This window comes from Bombus terrestris, chromosome 14 (genome assembly GCF_910591885.1).
Source record: "Bombus terrestris chromosome 14, iyBomTerr1.2, whole genome shotgun sequence".
Lineage (NCBI taxonomy): Eukaryota > Metazoa > Arthropoda > Insecta > Hymenoptera > Apidae > Bombus > Bombus terrestris.
In genome coordinates, this window is record NC_063282.1 from 3,473,671 (window position 1) to 3,489,354 (window position 15,684).

Genomic DNA, 15,684 nt, shown 5'->3' on the forward strand with positions numbered 1-15,684 from the left:
TTGAATCGACGGTTGAGTGACGTTTCGTTGACAGTGTCTTTCGTATGATTTATTTCTCTTGGTCGTTCGTTCCAAGGGGACGTGATTTAATCTATTATCGGCTCAATTCTAGCCTCTTAGTGTCAATGATACCATCTTGGAATACAGACGATAGGCACATATTCTTGCTGATGTTTCTTGTCTCCTTTGGATGAAGATCGAGTAGCAGCGTTCCCTGTTTAGGGAGAATCTGTTCTTTTCTCATCTGGTTGTTTGAAGATAATCGACTAATGCTTCAGACGAAGGTTTTAGTTCGTTCGAATATTTCTCAAACGTATTTTTTCAACAGAAAAATGACGCACTCTTCCCTAACAAAAATACCGATGATTCTTGCGAAAGATTAAAAAAGATTGCTTGAAAAGATGTTTCTTCGAAACTATGTAAACATTTTTAATACCATTAAGAACAAATGGTATATTTAGTACTGTTTCATTATTATTTTTCTGTTCCATTATCATCATTTTATTTGTTACAGTTGGAACGATTGGAAAAATTTAGCGAGATACTGATCTTTGCTAACATTTTGTTTTAATGTATTACAACGTCCGCTGCTTTAAGTAATTCGATGATTTATTTCGATAGTCATTATTCGGCAATCAGGTTTTATCGCAATTATACTGCAAACGAAATTTCATTGCATAGAATTTGTTGAATTTAGTCGAACACTAAAATGTGCAACAAATAGGTCTCTAAAATACTAAATAGAACTACCCATTCGTTTGCTGACCTCTGCAGATCATAAACTCTCTTGCTTTTCTTATCTGATCATCAGTTTTGTTTGAGTAGAAAATTAGAATCTCTCTCGTTGATTTATGTGTTCGAAATGAAAGTAATGTTTGTTTGTTGCTGCTGCTCGTGAAATATCCACCGGATGGAAGACGAGCCTTTGAAGATGTTAATAGCCGACTCCTTCGATCGTTGTTTATCGCTCGAAATGAAGTCGCGGTGTTCTCAGGACCTTATCAAGAAAATATATTAAAAAAGTGGGATGTAAACTGTCCGAAATGGGATTCCGGTATTTTCCTTAAAGTCGATTATTTGACATTTCCGTCAAAAACGTTTCCTCTCGTTGCGTTACTTTCTAAACATCACGTAAATCACATGCTCGTCCCTGTGTATATTAATAATTTATTCCGCGACGTGGACTTCGGTTTATGGCCATTTTGTATCATCATCAGCTTCCTATTATTGTATAATTTATTATCACACGTGATTTCACGATTGCGTATGAATTAATTAAGTTTGCATAATGTTACTGCGTACCGCGTTTTTTCCCACTAATCTACGTACATCTAGAAAGAAATGGATTGTTCATTACAATGCATATTTTTTTCCCCTAAATTACAGTGATCGATCGCGTCAATTGTAAGATTTTATGTTAATAACATTACAGTTAAACGTCACCTTCGCGACAACGACGTGTTCTCAATTTATTGCTCGTTTACAATTAGCGTACGTCATTAACTCCTTCTCTTAACATCGCTATGGAATAAAAACATCGGTTACGAATAAAAATTCCAAGGGTTTGCTTGATAATATTTCTATCGCTATCTTCGCTAACTTCGAACAAGCTAAATTATTCGTAGCATTATTGATATCACTATATGTTGGTTTCTCGGGAGCAACCGTGTTTGCACTTTGCAGTCTATTTCTTTAGGGAAAGCCTGAAACTAGTCTACCCCGAGGAAGTAGACTGTAATGTCTACGAAAAACGTTGGTGCAAAATGCAAGTGCAAAGTGCAAAGTGTAAAGTGCAAACACGGTTGCTCCCAAGAAGCCACCGATATCGTGGCATATCGCTATCGTGAAAATTTAAAATATAATATTCTTTTATAGATTTACAAAACAGTCTGCAAGTTATCACCATGAATAAACTACATTTTCCATGAATTTCACGGTTTATCTGGCCGCTAATCCTTAACGGGTTAATCGAATTTAATTACCTTCGCATTATCCTTGCACTTTTAAGTAAAAAAAAAAAAAAAAAGATAGAATTTTACGTCGAAGGAACTAAGCAGGTTACGGTGTGCTCGTTATTAATTCATCGCTCGAAGGTGCGTTTCTTGGTTACGCTGAACCATGGAAAGCAACGCGTTCAATCATTATTATCTATCGCGATATTGTTGGCCGAGTTCGTAGGTCGGTTTTATATTTTACATTAATCTCGTGTTACTGGCCGAGGAGGAAGAAGAAGAAGGGACACAGTTGGTTGCGAAATAAAAGCAACGACGCGGCAGACGACTGATTTATTCGTTATTCGCGGTAGAAAGGGTATCCTTTTCCTCAGTTGGCTCCCATTTCCCTCGTGGAGAAGACATAATGTCTTGAACGTTAGCTGGCAACGAAGGCAAAAGGACATTCGTGCGATAGAATGGCGATCTCTGTAGAAAAATGCTCGTTCCAAGACAAAAGCAGTTTCTAGCAGTTCGGCGAAGAGGATTTAACAAGAATCGATATTTATGTATGTTTATATAATATTTTACTTAGTTGTTTGAGATAGTTGGATCCACAGAAATGATCAATATTTTATTTAATTTAGCTTTTCATGAAAATTTTTATGACTGGGAATGGTTCGCAACATTTTTCTTAGTCGTTGGGGATTCATCAGAAGTAGTTAAATTTGGGACTGTATGAAATATTTCGTATCTGTAGAAACGTTGAATATTTCATCATTATAGTGGTTCAACTTTTATAACAAGCTACAACTTTATTGCTCTAGCATTCGCTCTTCTCAGAATTCCTGATTCTGAAATTTACCACAGGAGTTTAGGCGTAAGCAATAAGAAGGCGATTTCTGTAGAAAAGTCGAGGAAATTTAAAGTCAAAGAGTTTTCGTCGAATCAGTTTTTGATCCAATAAAACTTTTCGCTATGGCTGTGAACGTTGCATCACGTTTCGCTTAGCTGTTAGAAATCCGTCGGAAATATTAGAATTGGGAAGAATCTGAAATCATTAAATTCACAGAAATGTTAAATCTTTATAATGTTTTAACTTTAACATCAAGATGAAACTCCGCTTTTATCTTTCTTAGAATCCACGATTCGGAAACTTGCGCTTGGCTAGGCGTAAGTTATACGCGCATGGGTTCATTTGAAACGTAATTTTAGTCGATCCATGGAACTGGTTGTAACCCCGTTTCGAGCAACCACTTTTCATAGATATTATTACGCACGAACGTAGTTCTGGCTCGGGCCAGAAAATTGACTGTAATTTCTGTCAATAGAATTGGATTGCTTTCGTGATACGGTAGTCTAGGCACGATAAAACGTCAAAGAATTCCTTCCTGAGAACATAAACGAACGAAACGTTAGCAAACAAATTACAAATTCTTCGCCGAAGATAAATAATTCTGTTCTACTTGAACCAGTCCCTCAATGATGCATGTTAGAATAAGCGCACCGATGCGTGATGCAGCTTTTCACCTGCTTGACACAATAGAGCTTATATATTACGTAGTTGGTGATATTATTCGGAGTGTAGCTAGCCTCGAAATTAGCAGGAAAATACAACATGAATTCCAGTGAAAATAGGATTCCTCGCATTTCGATAGGGATATTTTGCCTCGTATGTCGCGTAGGTCACGTATGTTCGATACTACGCGCGAATGCGTCATCTAATTGAATAATATTCCCAGAACTTAGACGCGTCTTTACCGCCCACGCATGACTGAGATTCGTATCATATGTATCCACGATACCTTTGAGAAGCATGTAATGTTTGATAAAATACGCGTTATATCCGATATCGCGCGTTATGAAATTATTTACAGTGGATTATCCGGATTTATCTGAGTTTAGATATTTACTAGAGCAAATTACATGGACATAGATCAATTAGAAATAACGTAATGAGAAACGAATGCGGGTTGAGTCGAGAACTGTTTTATGAAACCAAGTCGATAAAGATACGAATTGGCATAAACAAAGTGTACGTGAATTTATAAAATTCAATGGTTGCACAAATATTTCTCCCTTGGAAATCGAAGTATCGATATGGGAATTTAATGGGAATTTTCATTCATCCGCGATGTAATCACGTAGAAATATATTGGGGCGTTGGAAGTTGAATTCCAATCGGAACCCGACGATTTTTAATCGTGCAACGCGTTATTTATGTTTGCGTTATCTGAGTTACAGACTTTCGACCCAGTTTTCATGATTTTCAGATTTTGAGATTGTCCATGAGTTATCGTAAATACCTTAAAGAAGGTAAAACTGTCCCTAGAAAAGTATTCACGAAACTTGTAAAAATTGCAAATCGGTATAAAAAAACAAGGTGAGAAATTTTAGTTATTTTTGCCGATAAAAAAAGCCATTTGTCATAATAGATCGATGTACTGAATTTCATCGACAATGATAAACGATGTTATTAAAATTCTGCTCTAGACAAAACCGTCGTCAGCTGTTAGTGATGCCTGTTCATTTTTATGGTACACACTTTATCGACGTTTCGTCTAGTTTAATGGTGACCTGAATATACTAGGAGCAACAGGTACGTGTGCCAGCGATGTCAGTCAATCTGTTAGGTAGTACGTTTTAATCTGATAATCTATTATAAAATGATGGTTTCCCGTTTGCACATTGTTTCGTACTTTTATTTTTAGAAATCTTCGAATACTCATTTAGAATATTTATTAACAATTAATGTTTACAATACGTCTGTGAATATGTCTGTGCGTGAAAATATCATTAATAATGATCGTAAATGTCAGCGATAAATTCGAAAGTAAAATATTCCTAGTTAAATGCTCGTCGCCATAATACAAAACAATAAAGTAAATTAAAAATATAGACTATAAGGAAGTGGATATAACGTAGAAAACTTATTTACATAGTAAAATAATTTTGCAAATACAGTAGCATTCCATGGTAAAATAACTTTGTAAATATAGCTTAGAAATTAAATTCCTTCCATATATTCATGAATGAAACCACGCGCGGCTGTTTATCGAATGAATGGCTGACCATACACGGGCCTTTACTACTTACATGCTTCGCATCCTACTCATATTATCGATTTTCAATTTTGCTGTTTGGTCTTTGTACCAGGCTCTGCATCCACCTTTATCTTATTTCAAGAACTACGCGTGCATTCTTCACGTGAAATCGTTCGTACCCTTTTGTTCGGATGATTTCGAAAGGGAAGTCGAATCTCATGTTTCTCAGCCGTAATTTTCCTGCACAAACTTGGAATACTTGTCCTTTCTTATTATTACCGGGTATTAAAACTGCGCGGAACTTCGTGTTGCCGGAAGAAAAGCTCGTACATTAGGGAAGATTTTCTTTCACTCATCGAGTTCCCAAGTAGAATGAGACTCCTGGGGAAAGTTATTCGTGCCCGTATCAAGTTCCAAGGATATTATTGGTCAGTTGTTCCAAATCGAACAAAGATACGTTCGTTCTGCCTTCTGTTATTAATCGATCGAAAGTGCACTTCCTGTATTCGGTGATTTTCCTCGAAGACTATTCAAAATTCAATGATCGACCAAAGAAAGCTAAAAATCTCTACTTGCTTATAATAGTAATATTTGTATTAGAAAATCTTTGGCAGGTTAGTAATAATCATTTTCAAAAATGATAATTTTTCGCCATCTACTCTTCCAACGAATCTGTAAACTCAGTTCACACATTTTAACATTTAACGCTAACTATACTTTGGGAATCTATGGTTCATTCAATCTATTGTATTTTACTTTTGCAAGCAACAATTATTGCTCTTTCATTTCAGTTTTATATCTCGAGTGATTATAGGATTTTTCTATTCGAATTTATCTTGATACATCGTAGGGAAAGAGAGCGTAACACTTCGTTTTGTAAGGTAATTTGCTTTCTATAGCGTTCACAATTTAAAATAGTTTCAGCCTGTTCAATTTGCTCCTCTCCCATTAACTTTCAATTAGTATTGATAAGGTATAGATGTTCAACAACTTCGGTCAAGTTATCTCATGTCAAACTGTTTAAATATGTTTCGTGCTCCTTATTGCGTCAAACGTAGACCGAGGATCAAAATTAAGAGGATCCAGCTCCTTTTCTTATTCAGTAGGGATTCCAAAAATTTAATCAGCAGTATAATCTCACAAGAATAGATTTTTAACACGTTCGAGCAGAATTATGAAAAATGTTGTTCCTCGTGCAACCGCGTCGTCGATAGGAAATTTTCAAGTTTACGGGAATTGTTCGCGCCGGTTATGCGAATAGTATAAAACAGTTTTGTTCGATGAAATGTTTTGGATACTTTCTCTGACGATCGAACCCGGCGGTGTTTCAAAGGTTTTCAAATGCGACCATGTACATTGTCGATGAAATGTGAAAATCGCTTTCCCTGGTTGGATTAAAAAGCTAAATGTTGCTCGCGGAACAGAGTTTTCGGTGTCCTCTTGGCAGACGGTGCTGGCATCGTGACAAGCGTTTGAAAATCACGACTCTGCGGAAGTTTTTTGTTCCTCTGTGAAAAATCGCTTGCTACGTTTCGTCAAAAATAAAATCGTTATTTTTGTAGATCGACTTTCCGTTGATACAAACAGCTAAAATGTTTCGCCGTGAGTATTTTTCCGCCCGAAACGTAATGTCTATAGCGAACTGTTCTGTAAAAAAAGAAACAGCATGGTTTTTCTTTCATCGATAAACTCGTCATGCCAAATGTATTTTTGTTTTACTTTTTCTTTGAACACCATGCTCCCCTGTGTTTCCAGGCAAATAAGAAGCAATCGGATCATCTGAAAGTATAAATTCGATGCACAATCGAAACAGTCGCTAGAGAACGATATCTGGCGCGCGTTCTTCATTTTATACGAATCTTTGTCGTTTGAAAAGGAAACGAGCCGGCCGGTAGTTAGGAAAAAGGAGTGACGTTAAAGATGACGTGAAACGAGGCAATCGTTGTATTGACAGTAGGCAAAAAGGCAATAGACGATCGATACCGCAGGAAGTAGCAAATGTAGTCGGAAATTTAACGTTTATTTTCGTTGATGCTCTTAACAGCCTGCTGATACAATACGATCGTACATATTTTACAATCCACGTAAATATATATTTTAAATTGGCGACATTTCTAGCAATATTTCTTTCGAAGGTTAATATAAATTTAATAGCCGCACGGGGATGTATTTCTTTTAAAAAGAAATCACACTTCTTCAATGGGAAAACTTTAATATATCTGTCGGTGGTTTTAGAGTACTTTCAATTGCCTGTTGGAACCTCAGACCTTTGAGAATTCCCTGATAAAAGATATAAGGAAGTCTGATGGAAACTTCGTTTGCTCTGCAAAAGTATATGAAGTAGCATTAACCCTGTGAGTTCTCACGAAAATAACCAAACGTGGTCGTTTTTCCTTTCCTTTATCCTCTTTTAGACCTTTCCTGCGATTCTACAGATAATTAATTAACTAATTTCTTTTCGTTTGGTTCTACTGTCACGAATGTTTATGCACTTATGGAAAATTGAAAGGTTAAAATTTAATTCAAAATTATTGCGGAATAGCTGGAAGTTAATATTCGTCGATTATGAAATTATCAGGTTAATAAATCAAATCCAAAATCTCCTTTTCGTGATTAATTATAATTAATAAATAATTGAAAATTGATATCCATCAATTGTTAAATCACTTATATTGATGAATCAAATGGAAGATCATCAAAATTTTATTCAGGTAATTACCTCCGATTGATAAATGCAATTATTAAAATTAATTCTATTTTAACATTTATCAATTGCATTAAATTACTATGTTTCGTAATCAGGTTCAAAATCTTCTTTGGCCGACTTTCTTGGTCACATCCTTTTTCTCGATCTTTACATATATCTTGAAACGAATGTTTCTCATGAAGGACAGTCGCCTTTGCAAAGGATGCTTCTCATTTGCTTCCTGTCTCTGTATTCATTTGCTATTCACTGATCGTCACTTACAAATACGCGGCAATTTATCGTATGTATCATTGTTCCGTGAGAAATCGATGCTAGAAGGCAAGTCGCCCCGAACTTGTCGTTTTGTGGATTCGTTGTTCGCAAGCAGAGAAACGACACGGATGTTCGTCCTACTTTCTACTCGATCATTATGGCAATTTGCGACGAGAACTCCCCTTGGTTTGTCCTCTTTAACTCTCTCTCTTTCTCTCTCTCTCTCTCTCTCTCTCTCATTCCCTTTCGCGAAGTCGCAACTTTCAGTACCTTTGAAAAATTAATTTCTTTGTTGTCTCAAAATATCCCATTTATAAAGACTTTATGCGTTTTCTAGATACAGAAGAATATGGAAGAAACAGAGAAGGCGCAACCTTTAAATACATTATTTCCTAATGTAATATAAAACTTTTTGAAAGTTTCAATTTATGTGCCGCGAGATGATGAAAATGTAATTTTAAAAATTCATTTCGGTTTTCTTCGTGTTTTTTTAAATGGAAAGGGAATGTACGATCCGTTTTCCATAAATACTCAACATTAAACGTTATATTTGATATTAACATAAAATTACATTTTATATAATATAACCTTTATTTTAATAAAAAACTTCATATTTTATGTGATTATGGGATTTCACTCTGCAAAGTTATAACTCTTCCGTACGTCCAAATGGAACAAGCGGTTCTTATTTAAATATCATTGTAAGATTTATTAAAAGGCCAGAGAGCGAGTATCTTCGTGAATTATATTAAATAGATATTTCACGAATAGAGAATTGATTTTCGGCGAAAGTAATTAAACCATAGAGGGAATTGCGGACACATTTCGTCTGAACTACATCGTGTTATACTACTTGCGCGATGCACGTATACCCTGGAAATTTCCAAACATCATCCAGTACAAGCCAGGAGTGTTCTTGGCAAATCGCTTTGAGGATTCATTAAGGAGAAACCTCGTCGTATTTGCTCGGTTATTCTCTTGTTTCTCCAGGTGTTTTTCCGAGTAGTCGAACTTGCGTATGGATGTGACATTTTGCGATCAGTTTATGGTTTAATCTTGCCAGTTCTTAACATACGTTAACTCGTATATCCTGAGTTTTAATGTACTTTCAAATCTTGCTTCGAATATTTCGAATTTTATGATCTGAAACTTCACGTATTTTAAAGCTTTGCGCCACCGTTTAGATCTTTTGCGAAAGAATCTTTCTCGGACTTATTTTTATTCGAATTTACCAACGTGATACCAAGACATTCGGAGATTAAGTCGATCAATTCTATTTCTTAAGAAATTCTCAAGTTTAGTCCTAGGACATACGATCAATGATCAATTTATTTTCAATGTATGATTAGCGTTTAGCCCGTCCATAATTATGAAAGTTCAATTCCTGTATCAGACCGATAAAAAATGGAAAAATCTTTTCCTCTTCGAGAAACAAAACTCAACAGAAACAAATGTGAAAACTTTAGAGTCGTCGATCGATGGCAACAGAAATTTCCAGATTGAAAAGGGGGTTAACGCTGAAAATTTCTATAAATTTCAATATGTAACAATCTATAATATTTAAACGATAATTATAAACCATCTAATCTTGCGTTATAATCTCTTCGCGATTTTTTAACAAATCAGCTAATACAAATAAATATTTTATAATTCGACGCGTACAGTCTAAGACTCATAAAAAGGGAAAATGAAATTATTCCAAAAGAACTCTGAATTAAAATCATTTCTATGTTTCTATCCGACTTAATGTTGCGAATGAATGTTTCCCATTAGAAGTTTCCCCTGGGAAATCTGTCCGTTAATTACTATTTCATCCTTGCAAGCTTATCAGTATCGTGCTGGTAATACAATATCTTGCATTAGGATTCATTAATTTCTCACGTTAATTAACCTGTGGGTTTAGAATCGATTATCTGTTAAAGAGTCGAGTAAATATTAGTCACGGTAGATGCGTCGAATTCTAACTCGCTTTGTATTAAAGCTTGTGGTTTAATACATCGGTTATGACTATGTTTAATGTGTACTTAGATCGAACCTGTGCCTTCTTTATGTTCTACGAGCGCAGGTAACAACGCGGAATTTACCTCGTAGATTGCTCTTTAAACGCGAAAACATCCTCGTGATCGTAACCGTATAAATTTTTTCTCATACGTTCGAATGAGAAAAGATCAGTTGCCCGTAGAAAAATTGAAAACAAGAGACGGTTCAAGCTCGAATCGTTTCCATCGTTCGAGTTTTGCTCCTTAGACAATCGCATATCGCCACGAAACTTTCGCCTTGGTCCTTATATCGCTGTGCTTCGAACAAAGGAGATTTGCCATAAAAATCGAACTTCGAAATTTTCCAATTTATAACATTGGGCCGGTCGATTGTATATTTTAATAGACAAACGAAATTTTAGTACCTGTTCTTCTTTGGATTTAAAAGTGGTCAATAGAATTTGGGGAACGATAGAACTTGAATTATCAGAAAACTAGTAATGAAATGATCGATTTTTGGAAGATCGATCGAATAGAAACGTTAAGAATGGTAATGGAATAGAATTTGAGAGATATTTTTATTCAAAATTTTTCATAATCTCTACGTTTGTTTTAAAGGGAAGAAATGCAGTCCGTGTAACAGGAGGTGTGAAATTGTTAGATCAAACTGGATTATCGAATGCAATTTTAACGAACATCTTCTGTCACGCATACGAACTCCATAGGAAGCAACGAAAATGTTAGTGTTTTACTCTCGTCGTACAGACAACCCACTGTATGTGTTGATACATGGATTCAAATCAAACTGTGCTATATGTAGATTTAGATCAAACTGTGCGATGTGTACCTTGAGATCAAACTATGCAATACATATGTAAATTCAAATTAAATTGCAGCTGTGAATGCGTGCACGCGTTCGATACTATCTAATTGAATATTTTCTTTCTCTCGTACAAAGCTTACAGGTAGTGCACAGAGGAGAGCAAAAGAGAGTTTATGAAATAAGGAGAAATACCAGGATTTTATAAAATGGATTTATATTTAAATAAGAGAAACGAATAAATATAATTTATACCGCAGGAGACTGTTACCAAGGTGGTAAAAAATAGAAAATAAAATTCATACCACCGTTTACGCTTCATAATTCGTTGCCACGTGAAATATTTCGGTCGAGAGGGAAAAATATCGAAAGAGAATATTTTCTATCGTGGTCGTGTTTTTACTTTCACGCGAATGGTGCTGCACCCGAACCACGAGATGCAACGTTATGAATTATTGGACAATTGTTCCACTACGAAGACGTAGATACATTCAACTCTACACGCATGCGTATGTTGCAGTTTGTTAGCGTGGCATTGTTATACAACACTATGTACGTGACATATATGTGCTTGCGGGTTACACGCATTACCATGCTGCCTTTATCAAACTGAAGTCTACTTGTTTTAGCCTGCAATATTTTGGGGGATAAATACGATGCCAAAGGAATTCCAAATAATTTTTTAGCCGCTTACGAAAGTATTCGAATACTCGTAGAAAACTTTTATCGATATGTTTTATCGCATACTGTAGGAAACATTTGGAAATTGGCACGCACGCAAGCAACACATATACAGTGAGAGTCAAAATTGAATATACGTCTTGAAGGCACGAAATTGATTCAGAAGTATATATGTTAAGCGTTCGTGTATCGAAAGGTCGTAATTCGTGGAAGAAAAATTGCTATTATAAAATCTTGAACAGAGATCCTGTATTAAGGACATTATGCAACTTTTACGCGACACTAAGAAAAAGGTGGATTTTCGACGTAAAGAAAATTATTTCTCGATTTTATCGACATTTCTGTCGAGTGCTTCTGTATAAGTATTTGATTCTTCGCTTGTTAATGGCAGAAGCTTTACGACGAGGATATGCAGTCTTTTACGGGATATTCTTTCCACTCTGACGAGGGGAAGCGAAAGTAAGACATTACGTTGGTGCAACAAAAGGGTAGTTCCATATGAGCCAGATGATTCTGATATATGGATGCTTTCACGGGCTTGAAAAGCGAGACGTTGCAATCTTCAGCCTTGACAAAGCTTCGGGAAATTCAAACGATCCGCCAAACTTTGTATACGAAGATAAGCACAAATATGATAAGTATATTTTTGTTGACTCGCTGATTTGAAGATCGAGATTGACTCACTCTATGACTAATTAAGGGAATTTTTATATGATCGAAAATTAGAATTCAATTTAAATATGTATCGTTAAAAATTGAGATAACTCCTTGAAGATTAGGTCCAAGGATGTGAGTCTTTAACCCGTAAATATTACGGGCATAGCCCGTAGTAGATGACCAGACTAAACGTAAATTCTCGAACGTAAATCGTAGGTTAAAGGGTTAATATCTTCGATGCTGTAATATCACGATGAGAAATATTTTGAAAATTTTCAAGAGCGATGAAAAAACACGCGTTTAACTTCAAAACTAAATTTCAATACAGACAATTTTGATAATATGCAAAATGTGACTTGTTATGTTCTTCTCCAATGATCTTCACATGAGAAGCATCGTCACAAACGAAAGAGATTATCTGTCCTGTCAGTGGTGCGATATTTGTGGTATTTTTATTCATCTTTATAGGAGACGATTTTAAGAGAAACAGCAGAGGATTTGGTCTTTTGTTGTCAGAGAATTCTCAAGGTTTTCAAGACTCGAATACCTTATACGATTCGATAGCAGTTTTGGATTCTGGGATCAGGTTATAAAGTTTGATTGCAAATGGTTACCCTCCAGAGGATTCCCCGGGGATCTTTAAACTCGGTGACAGTCGTTGTGCCCAATAAAATGATAACAGTGGAGGATATTATACGAGACAGTAGACATTGTGAAGGGCGTCGACGAAATAATATCGAAACGAGAAAATGTAAATTCAGTGACAGGAAAATATATTTATCTCTGTCAAGTATTAAATGTTAGATTCTTAGGAAATTTAATGATTATTAATTTGAATAAAATCCGTCTCGTTCGAGCACATCTGACGGATCAGCGATTATTATAAAATAATTTATAAAATTACTCGTTTTCTCTCTTTTGTGACTTTTTCTTATTAAATACTCTTTCCTCAAACTGAATGTTGCGAAGTTCCAATTGCTGCAAAATTTTTGGATGCAATTTTTCAACAACGTGAAAAACATTGGTCGTGACACGTTACGTCACGTCGTACATTTTTAGTAACGATGTAAGTTTCTTAGAGCATTCTATGGGGTGAAACCCATGGGATATCTGGTGGAAAAGTCCGCGGATGCTTCGATAAGAGTCCATTCGTATTCTGTCGAAAGGAAAATGGAGAATACGACGACCCGTGACCCTCTGGAGAGAGTGAGTGTTCGATATTGCTGTTTTTTTGCCAGGAATAGATCGCTAGGAGGCAGTAGGTGGCGAAATTACACGGTGATCGTTCGCTGGAATTGGATTTTGCTAATCTTATCGCGCTGTCTTTGCAAATTTGAAACATCAGACAATTCACGCGGAAGTCCCCTTAACGACGAGCTTTTTTCGAACTATATTTTTCGAACTTTCTACCAAATTTTCCAAAATTCCCAACTTTTTCATTAAATTCGCGATTTTTCGTTAATTTTCCGATTTTTCGTTAATTTTCCGATTTTTCCAAATTTTCCATTAATTTCTCGAAACTACCGATTTTTCGACGCATCTGTTTCTTGACAGCAACGTTAAAATTATTTTTCCTAGAAAGTTTTAAACTCGATACAAAAGAAAAGAAAAAACACGCATCGTAAACACAGCAGATTAAGGAAACTTTATATTCATAAAGAAAATTACGAAACTAGAAGCGTAGGTCGATAGGTTATGCGCAGCGGGGCAAAAATTCACGAATGCTTTTCATGGGACGTACTCCAACCTTTCGTGGGTGCATTCCATCAGAAAGTTTCGAAACGTGAAACGGAGATCGATGTCAAAAGGGTAACCGGAGTACCAAGAATAGAGACACCAGAAATTCTCGAGGGCGCCGATGAGATATTCTATCCTCGTTTGCACTCCAGCTTGCAACTAATCGATTCCAGAAAGTGGATTGGCATGGTGCAAGAATATTTTGTTAGGCCAACATAGCCAGGCCGTAGACATACACGTTACTAAAATACACTGCCGACCAAAAACATTAAAAGATCTCATAATATTTCATACAAGTTGAATCCGTTCCAGCCTTTTTATTTTCTAGTCATTTTATGATAAATCTCTCGTTTTATCCTAATAATATAAAATGCTGAAAACGTGAAAATTATTAGAGCTTTTTAACGAAGACAAGAAGATCTTCTATTTGTATCTGACAGTGTGTAGAGTTCTTTTAAAGATACTTAATCTTTTCTTTCTTTTTAGAACGGCTCTCGAGATGACGATCGTGTGACGTAAAAAAAGGGTTTCGTTAAAAGAGGATGGGCAAAAATAACGTACATGCTCGGCTCTTTGTCCGAGGATCGAGGGAATGAGCATGTACAGAACAAGGAACTACAGTTTCGTGGAATTTTTATTAAATCCCGAGAATCTCGATGCCCCAATCTTTTTCCGTGTGGCATCTTAAAATTAGAAGAGACGAATATCTTTGTTACATCAGAGATTTATTCTTACTCCGGTGATTTCTATTTTACAGGCAATCTTAACATCGGATTAGCCGCGCGACGAATGGTTATTGCGCGAGAATTTGTCTTCGAAATGTTATTATCACATATATATACATATATATGTTGAATACAATCTCTTTTAAACCGACAAACGACTGATCGTTCGGGTATCGCTTTAATTTGTCGCTTTCTATAAGACAAACGTTTCGTTTGTACGAAAAGAAATGTCTTTTCAGTGTTGCAATGCAAATTTTGTTGCGAATGCCTGACAAATAACTCTGTGAAAGGTCGTACAAATGTAAAAGGTTGCTAACATGATGATTTATGATAAAAAATTTGATATATCCATTCAACAGAGGCATTTTGGTTTTCTTCGGGGATTGTTTGGTTACAATCGTGAAATTTGCATGAAAAAGGAAATTCGTCACTCGAATCTCGTAATACAAGTTGTGTTGTTTGTTTGACAAATAGAAGCATAAAAATTCGTAAAAATATCCGGCCGCAGCACGGCGCTTCATGGTTAAAAATTTGATTTACAGCGATCTAACAGAGCCACTTTTCTTTCCTTCGGAGATTGCATTTTGAAATTTATCATAAATTTTAGTTAAACGTCTCGTGGCGACTGTAAATTTGATACAGCCATTTAACAAAGTCGTTCTTCTTTTCCCATAGAGATTGCACTTTGAAATTTGTCGTAACTTTTGGTTAAACGTCTCACGGTGACTCCAAACGTAAAAGTAAAATACGCGCGTCAAGGAGAACAAATATCGTTTACGTCATAAAAAGCATTGGGATTCTTTCGTCGACGTACGACGATGTCTAATAACATGTCGTCTTGGGTTTTCGTAAATCAGATTTCGTCATTCTCTTGAGAACACACGATGACAGACGTGATTGTGAAACAAATATTAAATTCCATGGTTCTTTTCATGCAGTCGTTCGTAAAGAAATATGAAAAGTTATTCTTTCTGATTTCCAATACTCTTTTATTTTATTTCCAATTTAATTTCGAGTTGTTTCCGATGAAATTTCTTATTTTCATTTGCAATTCTAATTTTTTCCTTTCACATTTCTTCCATCTGATATGAATGAAGTTAGAAAAGGGAAGTTGTCGTAAAGTTGTCGACCGTACACGAGTTCGAAAATAT

General features: G+C 35.7%; 1 protein-coding gene across 7 annotated transcripts in view; it reads left to right on the forward strand.

The window, feature by feature from the left end:
• Positions 1 to 15,684, forward strand: part of LOC100647787 (QRFP-like peptide receptor) — a 79,942-nt gene that overhangs the window by 23,362 nt on the left and 40,896 nt on the right. Inside the window, exon 1 of one of the 7 annotated variants that reach the window (XM_048412301.1) lies at positions 2,363 to 2,500. The exons of the other annotated variants lie outside the window; for them this stretch is intronic. The gene's annotated coding sequence lies outside the window, so the exon portion shown is untranslated. Of the gene's footprint in view, positions 1 to 2,362; positions 2,501 to 15,684 lie in introns of those variants that run through there. 7 annotated transcript variants of the gene reach the window in all.